This window comes from Phyllostomus hastatus, unplaced genomic scaffold (genome assembly GCF_019186645.2).
Source record: "Phyllostomus hastatus isolate PE091 unplaced genomic scaffold, TTU_PhHast_1.1 phas_scaffold_585, whole genome shotgun sequence".
Lineage (NCBI taxonomy): Eukaryota > Metazoa > Chordata > Mammalia > Chiroptera > Phyllostomidae > Phyllostomus > Phyllostomus hastatus.
In genome coordinates, this window is record NW_025334037.1 from 17,804,913 (window position 1) to 17,822,308 (window position 17,396).

Below are 17,396 nucleotides of genomic sequence, written 5' to 3' on the forward strand. Positions count from 1 at the left end.
ACACACCAGAAGTCCATTTGTTGAATGCCGGACAATTAGGACACACCTCAGTACACTCCAAAGGCGCCCCTCGGAGCCGCAGTTAAGGTGACAGGAAGAGAGCGGCCGCCTAGTCCTTCGAAGAAGTCTCGAGCCCTCTCGGAGCTTGCAGGCCGTAGCACGGGGGGAAAGGGGAAGTCCGAGGATGGGGGACACACCTCAAGACCCGGCAAAGTATAGGGTTTGGAAGAGCTCAAGCAGGGAGACTGAAATGAAGCCACCACGGAGGACACTTGACTCCTCTTATTAAAAGTGCTGAAAGTCAGAGCTCATCAATAAAGTCTGTACGCTCTGAAGTCGCGGCTAACAGGCGGTACGGCAGCCGCCCGCAGGAGCTGTAGCCGCGAGGACGCTGCAGGCTGCACTGGTGCTGCGGGGCCTAGTGTGGGCCTCGCATCCTCGTCCCCAGCCCGGACCGAGTACCGCCGAGACTAAGAAGCTTGGGCACAGCTCGGGAAGAACGCAGGCAGCTCGAGCCTGGGCCAGCGTTGGGGGCAGCACAACCGGCTGGCTTCCTCGGTCTTGAAACCGCCCTTGCTGCGGCCCAGGTGCACTGCGCGCCCGCAGAAAACCCAGGCCAGAAGTGAAGCAGGTGGCTCCGAGCGCTCGGGCCGGCGGTCTCCTAAGCCAGATTTCGTAGGACCGCGACTTTTCCGGATTCCGGGGCCAGACCCGCGAGAGCCTGCGTTCCTTTCCTCTCCCTTTTTGCTTCTCAAACAAGCATTCAAGAAGCTTGCATTCAAGTCCACTGGGCATAAGCGAGGGGCGGGGGGAGGCCCAGAGTCTCTGTCCGAACTGGAGGCAAATATCATTTTTACAACCTTTCAATTAGCGACCGAGTGGATTAGCACCTTCTTAAGCTTTGCCTCGGAAAGCAGCGGCCGTAATCTTGTTGCTATTTCCCCCCTGGGCACTCGCTCTTTGAATCGGCTCCTTCTCCCACCCTCCAGCCCCTATCTCACCTCGGAGAAAAGTTTTAACAACAAAAAAATCATAAGCAGCGAGGAGCTGGGAGTGAATGCCACTGACGTCATCGGGTGGGGGTGGGGTGGGGGCTCCGGGAAGGACTCTTGGAAACCCCACTGCACAAACAAGAAACAAAAAGGACTTAGCTGTTTCCAGTGTGTCAATATTTGGGATGGGGGGGGGGCTCAGACCCGAGGGAGGCAGAGTTTTCAAAGTTTAAGGAGAGAGAGTTGGACAGCGCGATTTCCTGCTCTTTCCTCCACGCCAGTTTCAAAGAGGATGGGAGCGCTGTTCTACCTCGGGGGGCGCCTTGCGCCCTCTGCAAAGTGCCGCGGCCGGGACGCGGATGCCGCGCGCCGGGGGCAGAGGTGTGCGCGAAACTGAGACAGCTCGCAGGTCGCCATTTTAATTGCGGCTCCCAACGCCACCGAGACCCTTCCAGGCCGGGGTGGGGGGTAGGGGGGATCGCGCCTTCGGTTTCTGTCTCGCCTTTTCCCGCCTCTCCCCAAGTCTCCTCCCTCCTTCCCGGCGCCCGCAGTGGACAGCTCCTCGGCTAGTTCCCGCAGGGGCCGCCGGGGTCATCCCACCCGGTAGGGGGAGGCTGCTTGCGCGGAGGCTCGCCGCTCACCGGAGAGCACCGGGAGCCTCTGGCCAGTATTGGTTCGTCAATGTGAGGTCAGGCGGGCATCTCGCCGCCAGCGGTCCCAGGAATTCGCGGTTGCCTACTCCGCAGGTTTCCGGTCTGCAGGCGGCCTCTGGCGAGTCAAAGACGCGCCCAGCTCTTGGGAGATGTGCTTTTGGTTCTGGGCTTGGGAACCAAGAGTCTCCCACCCGGTGTTGCGGCACCTCTGAATCCCGCTTTCCAACGCCTAGCAGAGGCGCGGTGCTGGCGCGCTGGGAAGGGTGGAGACGAGCTTTTCTTTGAAGGAGGAAAGTCTCCGCAGACACCTGCGTCACTTTGCAGAGACTCAAAAGGCTATCTCTTTGCTAGCCCTGGCAGGTGGGTTCCCTCGACAGCAGAGCTGGCAAAAGAGGTTAAATGAGCACAAAAGGCAAAGGCGTCCACCCCTGCTGCCCAGTTCGAGTTGCTTCCTCCACTCGAGGCCTTTCTCCCTCTCCTTTCTCCAACAGCCTGCAGGTTTCCAGTTCACCCCGCAGCTTGGCAGAGCCTGGGGTGCCAGGAAAGCCGAAATGAGTCGGGAGCAGACCTGGTGGTCTGCTCTGTGGTCAGGAATGGCTGGGAAAAGCCTCGGAGCCCTGGCCTGTCCTGGCGGGCCTGCGCTGGCCTCCTACCAAATGGCAAATGGGTTAGGTCCTCTTCCATTCACATTAGGCAGCAAGCATCTCTCTTTCTCTACCCCTCCTCCAAATAATTTTTAAAAAACATTGTCCAACTGGGTTTCCAAAAAGACTCCCAGTCCTTTGCTTCCTGGAACTTACATGCTGCTGTCCAGATAGGGCCCAGGTTTAAAACTCCTGATGTGTAGTACATTTGCAATCAGTGGCACTCTCTGGTTTTTTGCAAATAGGGTTCCCAGGAAAGTTTGCTTTTCCAGGATGGTATCCCATCTCTCCTTCCTATAACCTCTGCCTTCCACAGGCAAGAGTTTAGCTTCAAACGAAAAGCAAGGCAAAGCCACCTCAGTCTCTTCTCCCTGGAGATCCCTTCTCTAAACAGCTGCCTATTTTAATGGCCAGGGACCAAGGCCATAGTTTGTCCCAGAGTGGAGCAGGGAACACTCGGGCTGGGAACTGGGAGCTTTGCAGAAGGATTTGAAGCTGGGGAAGGGGGAGGGAGCAAATGTCATGGCTGGTTCGCTTGAGCAGCCAGAGAGCCGGAGCTAAGCGTATCCTGACGGCTCTTAAAATGACATTGATTGGGACAAGCTGTTCCCCACACCAGTAAGAGTTAATATGTCTGTTAATCAAGGCACTGAAAGGCTCAATGCGAGTTTTATTAGTGATTGGAGAACAGAAGCGGCAGTGACGGATCAAAAGCCAGGATCCCAGATATTTGTCAGCGCCATAACAAAAAAAAAAAAGAGAGAGAGAGAGAGAGAGAGTACTTTTCAATTAGAGAATAATTCGGCGCTTTTCATCACTTCCTAACTCAGTCTCACAGATGATGACTTACAAACCTCGCTAGTAGGGAAAACTGATGCCCAGGGGCAGCCCTGGGGCAAGACACGGGCGAGGAGCTGCGGGCTGGCTCCCTGAGTTCGGCCTGGAAGAGTTTAAGAATCCTCAGCCTGGGGCGCTGAAGTCTCCCCCGGAGAGAAGCGAGAATGGAAACTAAAACAACAAATAACACAACCAATAGAAGCATCTATCCCTCCTGGTCAGCTCCCCACTGTTCCGGCCAGGCTCTGGCGCCGGGTGGCGTCTGGACCCGCGCGCCCCAGCCAGGAGGGCCGGAAAGTTTGCGCAGGGAGACTCTCCTTCCGTCTCTCCCGCGCTGCCCCCTTCCGCCCTGGAGGGGCGTTAGGTTCCCTTCGGTTTTCCTTTCAAATTCTAAAATAAATAAATAAATAAATTCCTGGCCCTGGGGAAATTTGAATAGCAGCTCGTTCAATAATCCAAATGATATGAGCGGGTCCAAGGGAAAAAAAAGATCAGCCAACTACGTACGCCCTCCGAGGAAGGAGGGCACGGGAGCGAGAAGGCGGCAGAGGAGGTCCCCAGCTTGCCCTGGGAGCGGGGCGAGCACTCTGGTCAGAGGTAATTATGTCACTGCGTTTTCTCGCCCTGACAGCCGAATAAACACAATCTCCAATAAACATCTCTAATGAGGGAGGAGGCCGGAGGATGGCTGGATTTGATTTATGACTAGAGGAGAAGGTCCACTTCCCACAGCGAAGTGGGCAACCTGCTAGCTCCTCAGCTCCAGAGAAAGGAACTCGAGGAGGAGAGGACCCCGATTCAGGTAAGGTGCTCTGCCCGGTGACCATTTCCCTCGTTCCCCTGCTTTCCAGGCGAGGTGGGCAGGGGATGGCCACCTCTCGGAATTGGGCCCTGGTCCCTGGCACCCGTCACAGGTGCCTGCGATACCAACGTCCTCCAAAGATGACCCCCCAGAAGTTCTAGAGAGGGGGCGCCAAGAGCAACAGTGGGAGTGAGGGAGAGAGCCCGGGCCTGACCTAGGCACCTCCCTAACCCCCTGGCGGGTGCTGCTGTGCCCTGCCTGAGCCTGCCCTGGCGTCTCCCGCCGCCTGTGGCTGGTCTCCTGGAACTTCCGCCCCGCGGAGCCACGGGTTAGTCTAAGTTCGGGGTCTTTTCCTTCCTTGGCCCACTTAGGAGAAACTTCTGGCACCCGGCTGAAGCTGCCCGGGGGCAGGAGAGTCGCGGGCGCTGCCTTCCTGGCATTGAGCGTATGGGGTCCGCTGGCGCCCAGACTTCCCACCGAGGCAGCGAGCGCAGCGCCCGCGGTAACCGGAGCCCGCGTTCTAGCTCAGTGAGAATCGCTAATTATTAGGTCGTCCGAAGTGAAGCTCAAATCACACGCTGGGGGCTTTACGCGCTGCCCCGCTCCACCGATAGCATTCTTTAGTCCTCAGCTCCCTTTTGAGAAACGAACTCCCATCTCTATGACTTTGTTTTGGTCTGACCGTCTACACTTTGCAATCGCGGGAAACTTTTGCTGCACGCGCTGCAGGAGCGGGTGAGGACTTCGCGCATGAATGCGGTGAACTGCGATTAGGGGGAGGTCTGGGTGCAAACTGCGTCCCTCCTCCTGCATTTCTCACAGTAGCGAACGGCTTCTGCAGACAGCAGCGGCTGATCCCCGTCTCCATCTCCCCGCCCCTCTCACCCCACCCCAACACCCAACGGTAAGTCCGCTCTGGGGACTGGAACATTTTGCTACTTTTGTGGAAAAGCACGCTCCGCAAAGACAAGACACCCCCTCCTCCCCTGTCCAATTCCGCCTTCCGTAACTCCCCTACATCTTTGTATTCCTCCTTTTAAAGGCAAAAATCAAGCCCCTGGGCTACTTGAGGTGGGCTTGGAATTGGGGGACACCCGTCGCGGGCAGCTGAGAGGCGGCGCGGGCTCCGGGTCGGGCCGGGGCCAGAGCCCGGGCGGTTACCTGGGAGCGGAGGGCGGGGAGGCAGGTGAGCCTGGCGGCGCCGGTTCCCACACTTCTCACCGCCGCTCGGCAGGGGAAGTGGCAGATCTGACAGCCGCCTTCTATGCGACGACCTGCCCCAGAGTTTAAATGTCAATGATAAGAAAAAAGGGTGCTCAGGCAGGCGCTAACTTTCCTTAATATCCTTGCCAGCGCGGTCCTCATTGGCTGCCGGCCCCGCGTGACGTCATGGCGGCCAGAGTTGGGCTCGGCCCTGCGCCCACGAGCGCTACGGCCGGGCTGTAGCCTCCTCCTTCTTTACCCGGAGTTTGGCCGGCTCTAAGCAATGCCGTGTCCTTCCTGGGCCAGCCCGTGGCTGCCCGCGCCCAACCTGGCCCCGACCCGCCCGCCCGCCCGCCCTTAGGGCGTGGAGTCAGCCCAAGAAAACTAGCCCTCCGGAGTGCGCTCCGCCTTCCCTCTTGGAACCAGGGGTCTCCCCTACCAGCTACCTTCCCGGGTGCCCAGCGTTTCCCCTCCTCCGATCCCTGAGGGAGTCACTTCGGAGGACCCCGAAAGTTGCACCGCGGTTAAAAAGGTCCTCTTGCAGGAATCGTTTTTCAGGAGGAGCTCAACGAGTGATGGGCATCCCAACCATGCCCTCAAGCCTACGAGTCACCAGCTGGGCACAGACGGAGGCTCGGGGAGCGGACGAGCGATCCCTTCTCCCAGGCTAGGCCAAGTCCTCTCCAGGCCCGCTGGGTTCTCCTAAGGGCAGCCACCGCACCTGCTCGGGCTCCCTTCGCCTCCTTGAGCCTTCATAGGCTCCAGTCACATAGAAAATGTAGGTGATTTTTTTATTAGTCGTTGACTTTGGGGTTAACTGTTGACTTTGTAGCCCAGAGGAGGAAACCAGGAAAGTTCTAGAGTCTTAAATCAAGATTACCCTTCCCGAAGCCGAGGAAACCACAGACACTGGGGCGGGGTAAGCAGGATAAGGGCTTGGGGGTCTGTGCTTGTTTTCCTCTCACGCTCAGGGTAGACTGGGAGATGGCTCAGTCGAGCTGGGACTACCTGTCTAGGGATGAGGGCTTAAAGCCCGCATTGTCATTCCCGGGTCTCTCCCCCTAACCCTCAACAGGGGAGGAGGCTTCTCAATGTCCAATCCCTTCATTCTCAGCCTCCATCCGGGTCTCCAACGTGGAAGTGACAGAAGTCCAGCCCGGAGGGGCAGGGTTTGCGCGACCGAGTGGCTCGGGAGCGGAAGTAGAGGGGGGCGTGGAGTTGTCTTTAAGCAGCTCAGCAGAGGCATGGACCTGGACACGTGTGTGTTAAAGCTGGGAAGGAGACGCTTAGGCCTGAGGAGGGCCGCAGGGCCAGTTCCTGTTCACCTGCTTGGGTGGGGGCAGCAAAGGGACAACCAGCACAGATGGCGAGCGACAGGTCAAGCGGTTCCTGCTCCCGCCTCCAGCACACCTGGGCAAGTGTGGAGCTTTGCAATCTTCCAGGAGGAGGCTCTAGGCAGCCAGTCTGCCCGCTCCTCTTGGCCAGGCCAGCTCCCTGCCGAACTTGATTTTCTTTCCTCGGCCCTTCGAGGGTCTGAGGGCAGGGTAGAAGTGTGGAGGAGAATGGGAGCCTCTTGGTGGAAAGGTCTAGGTGTGGTTCTTATTTACAGACGGTGCCCGCAATTTTCTCCACCCAGCTCTCTGGACTTCCAGTGTCAGGGGCAAGGAGCATCCATCCCCGCCCCCCGCCCTCGCCACCTACCACTCATATCTGCGCCAGAACGCTAATGTGGTCCTGTTTCCCCCAAGTTGGCTCCACTGGGGAGTGGCACTCAGAGAGGCGTTTGCTCGGGTTTCTCCACCGCCACGAGCACTCTTCCCTGACCTAGTTTCTTGGCAAACGCCCGAGCTCCCGTCAGGGCCAGATCCAGCTCTCCGCCCCAGACGTCCTGAGATTTCCCAAGCTCCACGGTCTGCCTTAGAGTTTGGACTGCGTGTAGGCCCCGGGCCTGAGCAGGCCTCCTTAGCTCCCTCGTTCGTGTCAGCGGCTCGCTCACCACCCACCCCCTTTGTCCGGAAGGGAGGCCGCGGGGAAGGCTGCTCCGGGCTTGTTTGGAGTCCAGACCATTAAGAGTGCGCGGATCCCTGCAACGCGGCAGGGTGCTCGAGAGAGACGCTGGAAACGCCACGGTCCGGGCGTTCTTATCTGCCTGTCAATAAAGGGCGCGCTCGAGCGACGCGGGAGCGCCGGACGGTGGAGGCGAGGCCGGGCTAGGCCCCTCTGCGCTCCGGGCCAACGCACGAGCCTCTCTCCATTTGTCCTGGGCACAGAAGGCAGGGCGGGAGGAGGCTGATGCCGGGTCGCCACTGGGGAGGGCAAGTTTCGCCTCTGCCAAAGCTTGGTCCCAGGGTGGCTCGTGACCCCGGAACCTTCCACAGGCCTTGGGGGCGGCCCGGCCCGCCCCCTTGTAGTGTGCCCAGCCCTTGAGGCCTGGCCTGGCCCTGCCTGGGCACAGGCAGACTGTCTAGGCAGCTAGAGAGCACCGCGGGCGGCCCTGGGGCGTCATCGACACGATGAAACCCGGGGTGCGGAGTGCAATCTGTAGGGAGGGGGCAAAGGGCCAGAAACAGAAATTCTGTGACACCCAGGGCAGTTCCAAAACAGCAGGAGTGAGCGAGCTCGGCAGCCGCCGGGTCTGCGGGGCCTCCCTGGTCAGCCCCGGGCCTAAGACTGGCCGAAAGCCCAGAACTTCCCCACTAGCCCGGAGAAGCGAGGCGGGGAGTGTGGAAGCGGGTGAGGGTCCCGAGGTAGAAGTAAGGGTGGAGGAAGAAAAGCAGAGGGATGGTTAGAGAGCGAGGCTTGCTTGGAAGGAGAGCGAGACAGGGGACCATAGATCCATTCTTGACTTGAACTGTAGCTGAGATCTGTTGTTCTAGTCCAGGGTTTGTTCGTTCTCTACCCTCCCTCCCTCCCCCCTCCCTCCCCCCCACCCCACATTAGGCAAATAAAGCCGATTCGATTGGAAGCCCCTCAAGCAGGATCTGTGCCTTAGGGTGATTTAGTATTTGTCTTGACAATGGCTATTGAGTCTGGCAACAATTGAAAAGCAAAAATGGATTTTTCCACTTCAGTATTTAATTTCATTTTATTAAGTCTGAATGCTAATGCACCCTGTTAACGTCTGTATTTAGAATGATTGCTCCTGGGTGGGTGTTCATTTATAAAGGGGTTTAATAAAACTTTTTCAGATAAAAATTAATAAGAGGAGAGGGGAAAGCCCCTGACTAGTTGAGAAAAAAAATACCATGTATGTTGTGTGTCATTTCAAATGGAGGAATGTTTTGTGAAGCTGAGCACCAAAAGGAAAATATTTAGGGAGCGTAATATTTGCCGTCTCTTCATTGAGGTCTAAAAGATTTCATAATGGTATGACTGTATGCAGTGCTGTGGTTTCTCTGTTACTCGATTATTTTCCTGCTCTTATTCAGAGAAATACTTAGTTTATTCTCTCTTCTATCCATTCTAGCCCAACATAAAGTTCTCTTAGACATTTGGGAAAATCTGCAAATCCTCTCAGTTTGCTTTCTCACTAAGAAAAATCTCAAGGTACATCCAATTTGAGGAAACTCTGCTTTTCCTTTCCTTCTAACCATTTTCAGGTTAAGTCAGTTGGTCAGTGTGTGGCACCATGTTGGATTTCTTTCTCTCCCTTGTCCGGGTGGAGATTGAGACATTAGCTGAATTCCCTGGGGGTGATTGGATGCAATTCGCTGAAAGTAGACAGGCACGTCCTGGATGTTAGAAATTCACTTTTCCTCAACGTGACAAGGCTGCCTTCGATCTACAATTGTATTTGAATGGGTAATGAGCGGAAAGATCTCTCATCATTAAGCCTGCCTCTACTTTAGCAAAATAACGAGAACCTCATTTGCACACAAATGCGCATAAAACTGGGATTCCCCACAACTCTTTTTTTAATAAAAAGGGATGGCTGTATAATTTAAACTGGAAGTGAGAAGGCAGAGAGAGAGAGAGGCAGAGAGGGAGAGAGAGAGACAGAGAGAGAGAGAGAGAGAGAGAGGTAGGGGGGTTTAAAGACATCCCTTCCCTTCCCCCAAAATGTCCATGTGATCGAGTTGACTTTTTTTTTTACTTTAAATCTTAAATAAGATGTGAGTTGTAACAAGAGGATTGGCACTTACTCTGTGACCCTTATAATTGGATTAAATATAGACTGAGACGTACAAAAACATACCAAGATTGACATCTGCCAACTGGACTTCCTTATGATTGATTGTGATGCTTCGTGCTGGCAACAATAATGAAATAAATTGTACGGATAAAACAGCACATTTGTCATTTCCGTGCCATGAGTGAGGAAGTCAACGAGTTAGGCAAGCTGTTAGCTGACAGGCGCGAGCGAAAGGCAAGCTAAAGAGATAAATAAGGATTCCAGGCATTGACAGGACAAATTATAACTTGTCACAACCTTTTTAAATTCAAAAGTTTTCAATTAACATATATATATATATTACTGTTACATATAAGAGAAGGGGGCACTGATCTAAACAGGCAAGATGTGCAGAGACCCCCTCATTGCCCCCAGTGACAAGGGTTTGGGCACGCAGGCCTCTCCCTGATGGGCTGGAGAGTGAGCTCCTGAGGGCACCCGCCTGCCATGTGTGCCCAGCCAGTCTTTCAGCAGCTCGACGAGGTGGGTGAGGGTGCATTAGGCTAAGAGGTGGCTCCTTCTTTTGATCGAACCAACAAACAAGTCATGGCTCTGGTACCCTTCACAGAAGCAGAACTCCCAGCCTAAGGGAGGGCCTGTGCAAGGCCTGCACCCGGGTCTGCACCCCTCTCTCTGCCCCTCCACGTCACCTGCGAGGAGTAAGAGCCCGAGGGCACAGGCCACCCATTCAGGCTCCAAAATCAAGCTCTCAGGAGGGTATCCGAGTTTCTGGATTCTGGGTATGGGCCTAGGCCACCGAACCCTGGTGTGGTTTGAGGATGCTCCAGGCTAGGGATTCCTCTTATTGCCGGGCCCAGCACCATCCTGGAGGAGGCCACAAACCCAGTTCTTTTCGTGCCACCCAGGAAGAGGGGCTGCTTTTCACTACTCATTCCCTTCACTTTTGCACACAACTTCTGGGGCTCTTTGTTGGCCCATGGATGGGGACAAGCCCACTGGCGGTCCCTGGGTGACCAGAGGTCATTCAAGTAAGGTTTAGTGAGGCTTTAGAAGGAGCAAAGCCCCAGAATTGCCTAGAGGAACTATACGTTGGGGGCCGCCATGGGCTTTTCAATGGAGTCTAAGGTCTGTGGATGGAGACTAATGTGGGTAAAGTCTGACATGAGTTTGACAAGTGTGCAGGGAGTGTGAACTCCTTAACTGTCTCCACCGCAGGGTAGGCTGACTTGTTAGTTTTAAACCTTATCCCCACCCCAAAGTAGAGCCTGGACTTTGCGGTATCTCTCGGTTTTCCCGGCCTTTTTGTATTTCTGCACGAAAGTCCCGACCTTTCACCAAACCGTCTGGAACTTCGGAAGGTTAGGGGTGGGAAGTGAGCGCCTGTAGGTCTGAGGCTGCTGGGCCAGAAGTGCGGCCTGTGCGGGAGAGTAGGGCACAGAACTGGGCTTCGTCCTAGACCAGCTGGGGAGCTCGAGGTCGCTGTAAGCGGGTCAAGTCCCGTTCCCGGCGGACCGAGGAGGCCAGGGCCTGAGAGGGCCGCTTCTCCCGGGTGCACTTGGTCCGCCTGTGTTTTCTGCGCTGCGCTCCGCTCCTGCTCCTGCCGGAGGCTCGCCGCGGCGTGTCCGGAGCCCGCGCCCTTGAACAGGTCCTCGCGCGGTAGAAAGAGCCCAGCCTTGCTGTCGAGGACACACACAACCCGTCACCACCAGCACTCTCAGAAAAGGCGTGTCAGCCCCAAGCTCTAGCGTCCTCACTTCCAGGTGCCTGCCACCAAATTAAACACCGCGAAGCTCTGCATCTTTCCAAAGACGGAGCTCGAGAAGGGGAGGTCGGGGAAGCGGGAGGTAAAAAAACAACAACAACAACAAAAAACAAGTTACATGGAATTAGTAGGAAGCAGCCGCATTCCCCAGCGACCGCAGCCATTAACATTATAATCTCAAACGCCATTTTTTATGTAACACTATTGTTAGTAAATCAACTCCTCAGGTCCTCTGAGACGCTGACCCCTGGCAATTCAGTGAAAGTGTAATTATCTCCCCGAATCTTGGACAGATTTAAGAGATTACATTTCAACTAAATCTATATCAATGCTAATTCCCTCCCCCACCCCCAGCCTGCAGGTGCTGGGCACGGGAAATGGCGTCAGGGCCCGGCAGAGCGCTTCACAAAGACGAGAGGGCTTGCGGCGTCCAGGGCCAAAAGAAATGAAACCCCACATAAAATTACACCTATTTTTTTTTTTGCTACAAAACCTGGTTCTTATATAGCAAAGTTAAACAAAGCAGCTATGCTAAATTAGCGTTACATAAAGGCGAGTTTAATGCTCGGTTACAGTCAACTGATGTATCTCTGATGGCTAATTGTCTATCAAAATTAAAGAGAAAAGAACAAATGATTCGTTATAAGAAGGTGTTAAAAGCTTCAACAAAAGAACATTTCACAAATATAATATCCGTCGCTCTAGGATTACCCGCAGGGTTCAGGCCCCGGCCCTGCGCAGCTATGAAAAGTGGGGTGCGGGGTGCTATTTTCCTGGCAAGAGCTCATTTCCTCCCAAATGAGTATAATAAAAACCCAAGAGGCGATATTAGTGTAAAGATCGGGATTAGTCCTAATCGGAGCGATGGACGTAAGGCTTCAAAGTCGACCCCTAACGTTCTCTGCTCTGGCTAGGGGTGGAGGGAGCTTTGCCGGCCTCCAGGACACCACATCCAACTGGCCACCGCCTCACGTTCAGGGACAAGAGGGAGCAAGCTGGGCTGGGGGGAGTTTCAACAAAGGAGAGCAGACCCTGCTGGTCTTGGCTTTTCCCGGAGTTCTCCTCGCTTGAAGAAGACGGTCCAGGGCTCTCTCAGGGATCTCGGAGGCTCCGGCACCGTCCAGCACGTGCCTTCTTGACGCACCGCGCTGGCCTCCGGGGGCGCAGGCTGCTGCAGCCAGCCCACCTCCTAGGCTGGGGAAGACGCAGAGTATAATACGTCGGTCCCCCTTCCCCACGGCGACACCAGATCTAGAGCTCCAGGCATATTTGTTGTTCAAAGTTAATTAAAGCTGAAAGCAACCAAAATGTGCGCGCCAGGCGCACGGAGGCAATTTCGGACTTGCGTAGCCGGCCCACAGTGCTAGAGAAGCGGCGAGGGCTCGCTCACTCCGCCGGAGTCTCTGTAAGAGAATGAGGCTGGGGAATAAAAGCCGGAACCAAATTAGGCAGCAAGAGCAACAAACCGTCTGGAAAATGGACCCACGGAGCAGCAAGAATGTACTTAAAAAAAAAAAAATCTTTGACAACTCGTATCTTAAAGAAAGTGTATTGAAGATAATTGAAGTGATTACAATGCATTGCCGCCCGACTTTGAATGTGAACAGTCACATAATGACATCCCCGCCGAACAACAACAGTTTGATTTTCATTATCCGACTTCGGGATCCTCCAAGCCAGCCGCCCGGGCAACGCGGCGCTAACGCTGAAATCTTGGCTCTTGCCTGCATTATTCATTTCGGGGGTGTGGGGGCGGGACAGGGTTGGTAACCTCTCCCCCCCCCCAAAAAAAAAACTTGTCTGAAAATCCCAGGGACGAGTGGACACCGAGGAGCCGACAGCCGAGACAATCGTCGTCAAGGGGCCACTTTGCCAGACGGGGCTGCGGGCGATGGCGTTCTCCGACTTGCACGGGACAGGTCCCCCGGCTCCTACCCTAGCCCCACCCTGTCTAGGGAGAGCCTTGGCTGGGGCCCGGTCGCCAGGCTGCCTGCCCTCTCGGAGACAGCCGACCTTCCCTCTTCCTTTCCCCTTCTTCCAACCCTCGCGAACTTTCTGCTCCTGAGCTCTCAGGCTTGCGCGAAGGGCAGGGGGCCCCCTTCCGGATATGGAATTTGCTTCGGCCTTGAACTTGCACCGGCCTCCCCCGCAGGCAGCCCATACCTCTGAGACCCCAGGGAAAGAGCATGTGGACAACCGTGGTCTCCGCACCGCGGGGTCGCTGGAGCTCACCTTGGGGCGCGGCCTCGGCCGAGCCTCTGGGCTCCAGCCAGAGCAAGAGGAGGTGGGCCCTGGGTCCGGGCCTCTGCGGTGAGAAAGAGCCACTGGGGCCCGCCGGCCCCTCCCCAGGCGCGGGGTCCAGGGGACAGACCTTGCGCCCCTCTCTTCGAAACTACCGCCTTGGCGGGGGGGGGGGGGGCGGGGGGAGGAAGACCATCTGGTAATTGTCTTTCTTTAGATCTTCCCTTAATTATGCTTTTAATTAAAGATGGTTCAAGGCACCGGACCACATGAAGGGCAGTAATTACAAATTACATTACAAACCCGACAGATGTAGCAGGATCTGCTGGGAAAAAGGTACCGGAATAAAAATTCGACTAAACTTTGGGATAAATTAATCGGCGGCTTGGAGAACAGAAGCACGGTTCTGATTATGTAGGCTCCAGCCAGGATTTAAGTTTTGTGTCATGATTGTTTTCATATTTCTTTGACGTCTATTGATTTGGAGGCAGCTGCAAGCCTTTGTCACAGGAGAGAAGAGCAGTCACAATATATTAGCTTGATGGCATAACTCGAACCGGAGAGGCGAAGGGAGCCGGAGTGACGGGGGCGCACGTGACCCTGCCCGGGGCCTGGCAGCCCAACCCTTACATTAACTTGTTCTAACAGGAATAATGGAGTATTACTATTAATCCTTGGTCAGAGGGTGCTTTTCTGCCTAGAACTCGGGCGGAGGGAGCAGGGCAGTCGCGGCCGGGCAGGTCCAGGTGTCCCCGCGCCCTGCGTCGCCTCCACGCGGGTCGGCCTCGGCGGTGGCTTCAGGCCCCAATTCTGAACTGCCAGCGTTGCGCACACGTCGAGGGTCGCCGGGATGGGAGAAGTCCCGCCGGCCCCAGGCCTGGCCCGGCCAGGACAAGTCCCCAGTTCGGTCTCTCTTGGGGGCTTCCCGCAGGTTGGAGGACCCCGGGCGGTGGAAGCGATCTTCAGGAGGGTACTCGGCGGTCCGCTAGCCTGCCGCAGGCTCGGAGAGTGCAGGAGCGTGACGCAGACTGTGAAACAGAAGGGAGGGAGCTGGGTCATTTCCTTCACTAATCGTCGCCCCCGCCTGCTCCTTCGTCCTTCTCACCCCAACCCCCACCCCGTCCTCGCCGCCGCCCAGGCTCGAACTCGCTGCTACGCCAGATTCTGACTCACTTTGAGCCAGTGGCTGCATTTTATGGGAAAAATATACGTGCCCGTCACTCACCCGTCTGTTTACAGAGAGGGTGCAGAACCTGGATAATCAAACACGCCCACTTACAGCTTTCTATTATCCACGTCCTTTCAGAAATGGATACAATCCTAAGTTTGACACGAAATTCTCCCAAGGCACCTTGCCGTAGACGAACACTCACCCGGAAGGTGTGTTCTCCATCCCTGATCTAAACCGAGAGAACAGGGCTATTGTTGCAGAAGACCCAGCGGCCTGACATGACACCTCTTCTGGCTGCCGGGGGAAGGAAAGTTTTTCTTTTGATTCTTCCTCTCACTACGTTACTCTTTTCCTTGGCGTTACAGTTTCTGAGAGGAATGTAAATATTTTGACTAGTTCTCTGCAGGGGCCTTTTAAACACCAGGCACAATCATCTAGTGGAATACTGTAGTTTTTAGTTTCAAAACTTGGGTGTGAGAGTCTGTCTTGCTGAGGAAACCCATAGAATTTACCTTGACCTCTCACCCCCCTGTTTATATAATGAAATTAAGTATTCTCCAGTGATTGTCCAACGTTGAAGGACTTTTTTCTGTCACTGTTCCTTTCTGCTTTTTTTTTTCCCAGGGAAGAAAAATCAATCTAACAAACCTTTGATGGGCTTTTGGCAAGATCAAATTTCACCGTGCCTCACTCTTACCTCTTCTCTGTTTCCTGCTGTGGGCACAGTGCATGAAGTGTGCAAAAGTAGAAATAATACTTGAAAACATTAAAACCCTGTTTAGCTCTTCTGTGTATTTGAGGTAGGGATTTCTTTTTTTCTGTCTTAGTATCTGATGCAAAGCAGCTATGTCCAGAGTGCGAAGTTCAGAGAAACTAAAATAAGGAGGAAAATAGTGCAAATATTTCCCTAGTTTCTGCATATAATGTAAATAACATAATGACTTTCTATCCAAAATGGAGCAAACACTACCAGGAGGCATGGCACTTCAATGAATGTGTTTTTCAAAAAATATATCCCAAGCATTCCCTAATATCGATGTACCTATCATTTTATAATCTGAAAATACTTCTAAACACAAATATGGTACAAAAACATTGATTTCAATGCTGTTTTGTTGGTTAAACTAGTAATAGCTTACTCTTGACTTTCAAATGCTCACTGTTAATGTCGGTTGTGTCCACTTCCCGGCCTGGGTGCTCTAGGAGCACCCTTTAACCTGCATTCATTTCTCTGTCCCGTTCTGTTATAGTATAATGAGTATGTTACACACAGCACTTTTTTAAAATCACATACTCTCCATGTGTGACAAGTGAGGCTGATTTTTTGTTTATAGAAAATTTATTTCAATGAAATACAGCATGACGCTGAGAATTGTATAGTTCTATACAAGGCTGACAACAATGTTGGAGAGTAGAAATAAAGAAAATGTTAGAATTGCTTATATTGTAATATTATTTAGGATATTTTTGGTGTCATGTCGGGAATCCGAGTTTTTCAGTTACTATTATTCTGTTATCTCAATCTAAGTTTCTATTAGAATAATCATCTATGCTCTGTCTTCCTGTAACTTATGTGTTCACTATGAATTTCTATAATATAAATTATTGCCTAAAAGAGTAAAGAATGGTTATGTTGTGTCTCATTGTTCTCCTTACAATCTGCTCCAAAATCTTTTTTACAAATCCCATTGCAGCTATTTCCCCTCAATTCTGTGATGAAAGTGAATGGCAAATGCCATTCAATTTGGAGGAACTCAAGCACAGAGATTATAAAGAGTTTGTTCAAAGCCTCCCTCAAATCTATTTTTGAACTTGGAAGCAGAACTAGGCTGGAGGCAACATCAGTACACATCTCTGGCTCCCTATGAGCCTACTTGAAGCAGGTGGCTCTGGAGGTTCATTCTGGAAACAGAAGACCTACATGGAAGGGTGTGTTCCTGAGAGGCAAACAGGCTATGGTGGACCCCAGGAGGAATGCAACAACTCAGGCTCTCACCTGCCTCTGAGTTGCAGGCAAGGACGAGTTTCCTCTCATTTCCTCTCCTGCATTACTTTTTCTGTAATTTGGCAGCTGAACCAGAGAGCAGCCTGCAACATTTTGCCTCTGGGGACTTCCTACAGCTTTGCCACATTCCCTGGAGAAATTCTGAATGCTGGAATCCATGGGGGGATTACAGAGAGCCACAAACATCATTCTCCCTCTAATCCATCTGGGGCTGATGTTGTATTGATAACAACCTTTCTTTTACTTGTCGGTGTTAGAGCATTCAAATGAGAACAAATAATAGGAATTTAGTAGTGGAGGGGTGGGGGGATAAAGTAGGGGCAATTAGAATAGGCTTTTGGGTTGAAAGGATTGGTTTCTATTCCAAAATTATGGGACCAAGTACAAAATTAAACACTTCCCTATCATTTCTTTCAGAGCAATTTCTTCTCTCTTTTGGTTATTAAAGTGCATTTGGATTGAGGCACTGACATGTTCATTTACCAATAAGTCTTACATTGTCCCAGGCCGACACAGTGCTCAGTTGCTTGAATTTTGTAGCTTCGGTTTCTTGGCTCTCCTATGTTAGGTAATAAGGAAGCCCATTTGCATTAGATAATAAGAATCAGGGACAAGACAGGCACAGTGCTGATTAAACAAGGGCTCATATTCCACTTTGAGAGCTCTCTGATAACCAGAGCCACAATCACCTCAGTAGGTCAAGCAAAAATCTGAAGATAAAATCAATGTCAGTTTTCTGTCTTGGTGACAGAGACCCACCAGAATCCTATCCAATAAACCTCACTGACATCAATGAATTCAGTTATGTTGTGGGTCAAATCATGCCTCCTGCTTCATGATGGTGTTTAGAGCATCCCTCACTTTGACACAGATTTACGCAGAACAATATGCTAACAATTATAGCTGTCCAGCCACTGAATGGATTCCTTTGGAAGTAAGGTGAGTGGAGATATC

At 53.1% G+C, this 17,396-nt stretch overlaps 1 protein-coding gene and 1 long non-coding RNA gene across 2 annotated transcripts in view; one reads left to right on the forward strand and one right to left on the reverse strand.

The window, feature by feature from the left end:
- The window catches only part of PAX6 (paired box 6), a 28,453-nt gene extending 23,229 nt beyond the window's left edge, over positions 1 to 5,224 (reverse strand). The window contains exon 1 of the mRNA XM_045825554.1: positions 5,090 to 5,224. The gene's annotated coding sequence lies outside the window, so the exon portion shown is untranslated. The remainder of the gene's footprint in view (positions 1 to 5,089) is intronic.
- The window catches only part of LOC123810102, a 51,200-nt gene continuing 37,575 nt past the window's right edge, over positions 3,772 to 17,396 (forward strand). The window contains exon 1 of the long non-coding RNA XR_006784179.1: positions 3,772 to 3,928. This is a non-coding gene — a long non-coding RNA (uncharacterized LOC123810102). The remainder of the gene's footprint in view (positions 3,929 to 17,396) is intronic.